Source organism: Oncorhynchus nerka, linkage group LG16, assembly GCF_034236695.1.
Source record: "Oncorhynchus nerka isolate Pitt River linkage group LG16, Oner_Uvic_2.0, whole genome shotgun sequence".
NCBI lineage: Eukaryota > Metazoa > Chordata > Actinopteri > Salmoniformes > Salmonidae > Oncorhynchus > Oncorhynchus nerka.
Window position 1 is genome coordinate 22,339,474 of NC_088411.1, and position 7,849 is coordinate 22,347,322.

Here is a 7,849-nt window from a genome sequence, read left to right on the forward strand (position 1 = left end):
GGAATTAGGAATATCCCATGTACTGTACTTACTGCTAGGTGCTAATGGTTAACATAATGTGATAGGGATGAAATGAGGAGGAGGGAGAGATAGAGAGAAAGAGAGAGAGAGAGAAAGAGAGAGAGAGAGAGAGAGAGAGGACATTGTCGTCATTGTATGTTTGAATGAAAGGAAACTGAAGGACAGATATTCAACCCACATACTTTTATTCTTTAGTATATCTAAGCAATTTCTAACAATAGCAGAGGACATTTTGACAAAAAAGACCACAATAAAAAAATGACACAATTAGGGTAGCAACATTCCGGGAACTTTCAATAAATTACCTGGTTTTCCAGAAATCCTGGTTGGAGGATACAGGATTTCCTGCTTATTCCCTCCTGACTACAGGAATCATCAAACTGGGATTTCGGGAATACTGGGAAATGTATTGAAAGTTCCCAGAATTTTGCAACCCTAGACACAATAACGACTAAATACTGAGATTAGTGAAATGGCTGTCTGACAATGGTTTGGGCTACATCTTCAAAACCCCCAGGAGCTGGAAACTCATCGCAACTGAACATGATGACTCTCCTACAGCAATCACTGTGTTAATCCTCAGCCCCCCATGGGTCTCATCTCCTGTAAGGAGTGGGTCAGGGGCAGACTGGCACTAGAAATCGGCCCTGGCAAACCGGACCATTTTTTTCCTTGAGGCCCCATACCGGTCCAAAAATATTTTCTCAAAGCCCCCACACAAGCATATTTTTTCCTTGTGGCTCCCATTATCAGCCAGATAATTATCATTGTGCAACAAAATATGGACCAGCCTATCTGGCATTTACTCGAAATGCCAGATGGCCAGTCTCCAGTCTGCCCCTGGAGTCGGTACATGGATGGACAGACAGACGGAAGGACAGAAGGTCTCCTCCCCTTCAGAGAAGTGAAGAGAGTCAGAGGCAGAATGACTCTTAGGAGAGCTTTCCAAGAGCCTCCTCCTCGCCTACATACACACAAAGGAATTTACGAGTTCATGAAATATATGAATAAACATATGGATAACAATGAAATGAAAGGATTCAATTTGTCATGGGATGAATGTGTGCATGAGTGTCAATCTGCCCAGCTCCTCCCTGGAAACATCTGATGAAAAAAACTCTGTCATTCATGACATTTTTATTGCACATTTCTTATAAAAGGTCATTGTGTTATAATGTGAGGCTCATCATATGAAATGGGAACCCTGCATCATGATCAGGCCAGCAGAAATAATTATATGTAATCTTCCACAACTAATAGAGAAAATACAGGTTTCCCTTGAGTTTCTCTCAAGGGAACTAAAAAATCAGCTTCCACAAGAACGTTAATACATGCTTCTGAGTTTGTTGTGTCGCCTGCAGGATTTACCAGCTCAATTTCATAGAACTTAAACGATACAGGCGTCTAGGCGAGTGTGTATACAGAGGCAGCTTCAGCGCACATTATTAACTGTCAGAAGGTAGACCAGGGACAGGCTAGAGTTTACTGGGAATCAGACATATTCCAGGAAGTGTGGTATCTTCATTTCCTACTTCATAAATCTTTACTTGTACCTCTACTTCCCAAAGATACACAGACAAAAACAAAAGTGTGTTTTTTTTTTTTTTCTCTCTCTCTCTCTCTCTCTCTCTCTCTCTCTCTCTCTCTCTCTCTCTCTCTCTCTCTCTCTCTCTCTCTCTCTCTCTCTCTCTCTCTCTCTCTCTCTCTCTCTCTCTCTCTCTCTCTCTCTCTCTCTCTCTCTCTCTCTCTCTCTCTCCTTCTGACAGAAGTGGATGAGTTAGAATTACGCTCATGGATGCAAACCGACCTTAATTCATTTTCCACTTGCTCTAAACAGCCACTTGGAGGGTTAATTTACCACTCACAGATGGAAACCTGTCCTCAGGGATGAGAGGAAGGGAAAGGAGGAAGAGGGGGAGGGAGGAGGATGAGAAAGAGAGAGAGAGAGAGAAAAAAATAATGGTGTTCCAAAAAAGGTCCAGTTGCCAGGACCACAAATACAAATTCCATCTAGACACCGTTGCCCTTGACCACACAAAAAACTATACATACCTCGGCCTAAACATCAGCGCCACAGGTAACTTTCACAAAGCTCTGAACGATCTGAGAGACAAGGCAAGAAGGGCATTCAATGCCATCAAAAGGAACATAAAATTCGACATACCAATTAGGATCTGGCTAAAAATACTTGAATTAGTTAAATAACCTATTGCCCTTTATGGTTGTGAGGTCAGGAAGTGATTCCCAAACCTTCCATAACAAAGCCAACACCTACAGAAAAATGTACCTGGAGGCTCTTGCCCCTTAAGCAAGCTGGTCCTGGGACTCTGCTTACAAACACACCCCACAGAGCCCTAAGACAGCAACACAATTAGACCCAACCAAATCATGAGAAATCAAAAAGAGAATTACCTGTCATATTGGAAATAATTAACAAAAAGAACGGAGCAAACTAGAATGCTATTTGGCCCTAAACAGAGAGTACACAGTGGCAGAATACCTGACCAGTGTGACTGACCCACTCACATATTTCCCTCAGATTACACAGACCCACAAGAATTTGAAAACAAACCCAATTTGGATAAACTCCCCACATCTGTTGGGTGAAAAAAACCTGTGTGAAATTAGAGCAGCAAGATTTGTGACCTGTTGCCACAAGAAAAGGGCAACCAGTGAAGAACAAACACCATTGTAAATACAAACCAAAGGTATGTTTTTTATCTTCCCTTTTGTAGTTGAACTATTGGCACATAATACAACATTTGAAATGTCTTTATTCTTTTAGAACGTTTGTGAGTGTAATGTTTACTGTTAATTTTTATTGTGTTAATTTCACTTTTGTTTATTATCTACTTCACTTGCGTTGGTAATGTAAATACATGTTTGCCATGCCAATAAAGCCCTGAATTGAGAGAGAGAGAGAGGTCATTTTTAGAACAAAGGACAAGGCTCTATGGAGTCGAGTGGTGCTTTTTTTCACTCAAAGGGGAAAAGTAATTTCTCTCTAGCTCTTGGAGATGTGTCTCTTGTCAAATTCCCCTTTAGGCTTTGTGGCTATAGAGGACAACCTGTGTCTTGGCATAGAGGAAGATATTTTCAGAGAGCCCTTAAGCCGTGCCTTTTACAGCAAGGACAAATGGAAGGAACGAGAGAAGTTGATGAAGACACACAGGATTCTGGAAGAAGATGGAGAGGATGGAAGACACACAGTAAATTCCCTAGTGTTAAAATAAAACTGAAAGTGTGGACCTATATAGACAGTGTTGAATTTGCACATTTCCAAGAATGCTTTGCCTTATGAGTGAATTGTAACATTAGCTCCCATGACTGAATTTGTTAGTTGCACACATCCATTTTCAGTCCTATGGACTTCACCAAGTGCAATCCTAAATGAATATGTTATTGTTAAAATGTGATTATCTAACACAATACAATATGTATTTCATACGGCCTTATTTTGAGGGCTTTCAATCTAAAAAATACTGGATTGTTTGGGTGACCCAACTGCTGGGTTGCAGAAAAATAAGTAAATAAACAGTTGGTTTGTTGATGCTGGGTTATTGATATATGACCCAGCGGGTCAGATCAGAAGACTGGAGGCTTAGCTTAGTAGGGGCGTGGCTTTCAGGAATTTATTTTTGGCCAGCCTTGAGAGTAAATGTCATTTCAATTAATCTGTGCTGTTGAATTGTTATCACATGTTATGGTTGAACACTGACACTTTCTTAGCTTTAATGAAGCTTACAGAAGTGTATGAATGTGATATCCCCAATGGGATAGTAACCACTTTGTTGCAATATGTAAATTATATTTTTTAATTACGTAACGTGAAATAATATTAAAAGAAAATGTTTAATTGCAGGGTTCAAACTTAACATGATCAACAGGAATGACATTTACTCTCACAGACAGCCAAAAATAATTATCTAAAAGCCACACCTCCTGAACATAACCTATGGGGAAAATAACCTATGGGGTAGTAGGTTTTAAGTTCCTCGGCGTACACATCACGGACAAACTGAATTGGTCCACCCACACAGACAGCGTTGTGAAGAAGGAGCAGCAGCGCCTCTTCAACCTCAGGAGGCTGAAGAAATTCGGCTTGTCACCAAAAGCACTCACAAACTTCTACAGATGCACAATCACCACCTGGTACGGCAACTGCTCCGCCCACAACCGTAAGGCTCTCCAGAGGGTAGTGAGGTCTGCACAACTCATCACCGGGGGCAAACTACCTGCCCTCCAGGACACCTACACCCCCCGATGTCACAGGAAGGCCATAAAGATCATCAAGGACAACAACCACCCGAGCCACTGCCTGTTCACCCCGCTATCATCCAGAAGGCGAGGTCAGCACGGTGCATCAAAGCAGTGACCGAGAGACTGAAAAGCAGCTTCTATCTCAAGGCCATCAGACTGTTAAACAGCCACCACTAACATTGAGTGGCTGCTGCCAACATACTGACTCAACTCCAGCTCACTTTAATAATGAGAATTGATGGAAAAATGTATCACTAGCCACTTTAAACAATGTCACTTAATATAATGGTTACATACCCTACATTACTCATCTCATATGTATATGTATATACTGTACTCTATCATCTACTGCATCTTGCCATCTTTATGTAATACATTTATCACTAGCCACTTTAAACTATGCCACTTTTATGTTTACATACCCTACATTACTCATCTCTTATGTATATACTGTACTCAATACCATCTACTGCATCTTGCCTATGCCATTCTGTACCATCACTCATTCATATATCTTTATGTACATATTTTTTTATCCCTTTACACTTGTGTGTATAAGATAGTAGTTGTGGAATTGTTAGGTTAGATTACTTGTTGGTTATTACTGCATTGTCGAAACTAGAAGCACAAGCATTTCGCTACACTCGCATTAACATCTGCTAACCATGTGTATGTGACAAATAAAATTAGATTTGATTTATTTGATTTGGGGGATTACATAAAAAAAGACCCAGCTGCTTGGTCAACCCAGAAGGAAAGTGATTTTTTTTAAACATGCGGGGTTATCCTTCACACAACGTGTCTGACTTGCAAAGTGATGTGTAAATCCAGTCCGAGTGGAGATATCCAACTTTCTGAATTTTTTAATCATCTGCAACCTGCATTCAGATTGACTGCCAGGGTTGGGAAGACTGCAATATGAGACTACATAAACATCTAACTGGAACAACTATTTCAGTAACAGGTGCAATAAATGCAAGTAACATATTGGATAAGTTTAGAAAATTAATGTCAATTATATTTGAGAAGCATAACATTAATTAATCAATCAATGTACATGCAAAAATATAGATATTGAGACCAACATTTTTTAAATCAACTTGCAATAGAGCATGCTGGGAAATATGTTTATGATGGGCGTGGTTTTGGTTCAACTCTGGTTATTAATACCAACACTGTGGTTATTTTATGCCAATGAGTGTTACTTTGAAACAAATCAAATTGTATTTGTCACATGCGCCAAATACAACAGGTGTAGTAGACCTTACAGTGAAATGCTTACTTAACCAACAATGCAGTTTTAAGAAAATACCTAGATTTTTTTGTTGTTGTAAAAGTAGGAGATAAGAATAACAAATCATTAAAGAGCAGCAGTAAAAAAACAATAGCAGGGCTATATACAGGGGGTACCATTACAGAGTCAATGTGGAGGGGCACCGGTGGTAATATGTACATGTAGGTAGAGTTATTAAAGTGACTATGCATAGATAATAACAGAGAGTATCAGCAGCAGCAGCATAGAAGGGGGGCGGGGGAGGGACAATGCAAATAGTCTGTGGAGCCATTTGATTAGCTGTTCGGGAGTCTTATGGCTTGGGGGTAGAAGCTGTTTAGAAGCCTCTTGGAGCCAGACTTGGCGCTCCAGTACCGCTTGCCGTGTGGTAGCAGAGAGAACAGTCTATGACTAGGGTGGCTGGAGTCTTTGACAATTTTTAGGGCCTTCCTCTGACACCGCCTGGTATAGAGGTCCTGGATGGCAGGAAGCTTGGCCCCGGTGATGTACTGGGCCATACGCACAACCCTCTGTGGTGCCTTGTAGTCAGATACTGAGCAGTTGCCATACCAGTCAGAGATGCAACCCGTCAGGATGCTCTCGATGGTGCAGCTGTAAAAACTTTTGAGGATCTAATGACCCATGCCAAACAATTAACAGAGTTAATTGTTATGTTTAGAGTGTAGGCTCTCAAAATAAGACCTTACGAAATACATATTGTGTTATATCATTGTATTCTAATGATAATATATTTGCTCAGGATTTCACTTGATGAAGACAACAGGAGAGAAAGCAGATGAATGCAACAACCATGTCTCTGTCACTAACGGTCATGGGTGGTAACTCTACAATTTGAAATGCAAGGAACTCTGGGAAATAAGGCTTTTACACCAAGCGTGTTAATTTAACACTTTCCAGTGTCTATACAGGTTCACACTTTCAGTGTTAATTTAACACTTGATCATTTGCTGTGCAGGATGGGAGAGGGAGGAGAGGGGAGGGATGGTGGTTGGAGAAACAGATGCACCTGAAAGGTAGGAAATCCCAGTAGCGAGAGAGAGAGAGAGAGAGAGAGAGAGAGAGAGAGAGAGAGAGAGAACATAGAGAAGAGTCCCCTAAAGCAAGCTGGTCTGGGGTTCTGTTCACAAACACAAACACAAACAGACCCCACAGATCCCAAGGACACCAAATGCCAAAAGCAACACAATTAGACCTAACCAAATCATGAGAAAACAAATAGATAATTACTTGACACATTGGAAAGTATATACCAAAAGGTTAGTTAGAGGAGCAAGGCCAGGTACTGACTCAGTAATCCTAATCACACACCCTCTCCGTGCCAGGGAAATAACAATAGAAAAAAGGAAAGGAAACGTCAACATATTGAGATCAGAATCCATTTTCAGATTGATCTTTGCTGAGCTCAATGGTAATAGCTGGGTGTGTACAGTATACCCAACAGATCTGGTAATCATGATTACCCAACAATATCTGATGACTTGGACATTAGCGCAGCGGCTACCGCTGCTGTCAGAGGGGCCCGAAGGAGGTTCTTCAACCAATCAAACCACCATCTGGAATTAGTTTACCCTACCGGTAGTGCTCTCACCTGATTCAATCTTTTTCTCCTTTATTTACCAGGGAGGACAATCGTGACTCAATTCGCGTCCAAAGATAAAATGTACAAAATGTATGATTCTGAAAGCTGGTCTCATCAAACTGTGATTTACATTAATCCACACTACTGAGAGAATAATAATGATGAAACCAAAATTATATAGCTCACTGGCGAGCGAGATGGAAAGAACGAGAGAGAGTCCAGGACACACAGACGGACAAACATGGTTCTATACTGTAGAACCTAAGTAGATGTCACAGTTGTGATCTGAACCCCGGCCTCCAATGGGACGAACCAAATTCATAACCAATAGGCCAAGTGGAAATTCTGAAGGTGACTGATTTTGAAGTCGCAGGAAAGGCGACCTTATCACGACTCGCTTCTGCTTCATAGACACACATCTCTACACACATGCTCATCATGTACACCCACACACACACCTCTATATCCATAACCATAATGGAGTCAAAGTGTGGATTATCACAAGGTCTTTATTACAGTTTTTCTCAATTGCTAAAACACTAAAACACACCCATTGGCTGAACAAAGTTCTCAGTTGCCTGGACTCATTTAGCTAATTATGCAGTCTGTTGTCAATACCTTAAACCATTTCACATGGTAAAACACAATTTGCAGATCTCACTTAGACTTTTCAGCAAAACTCGACACACATTCCC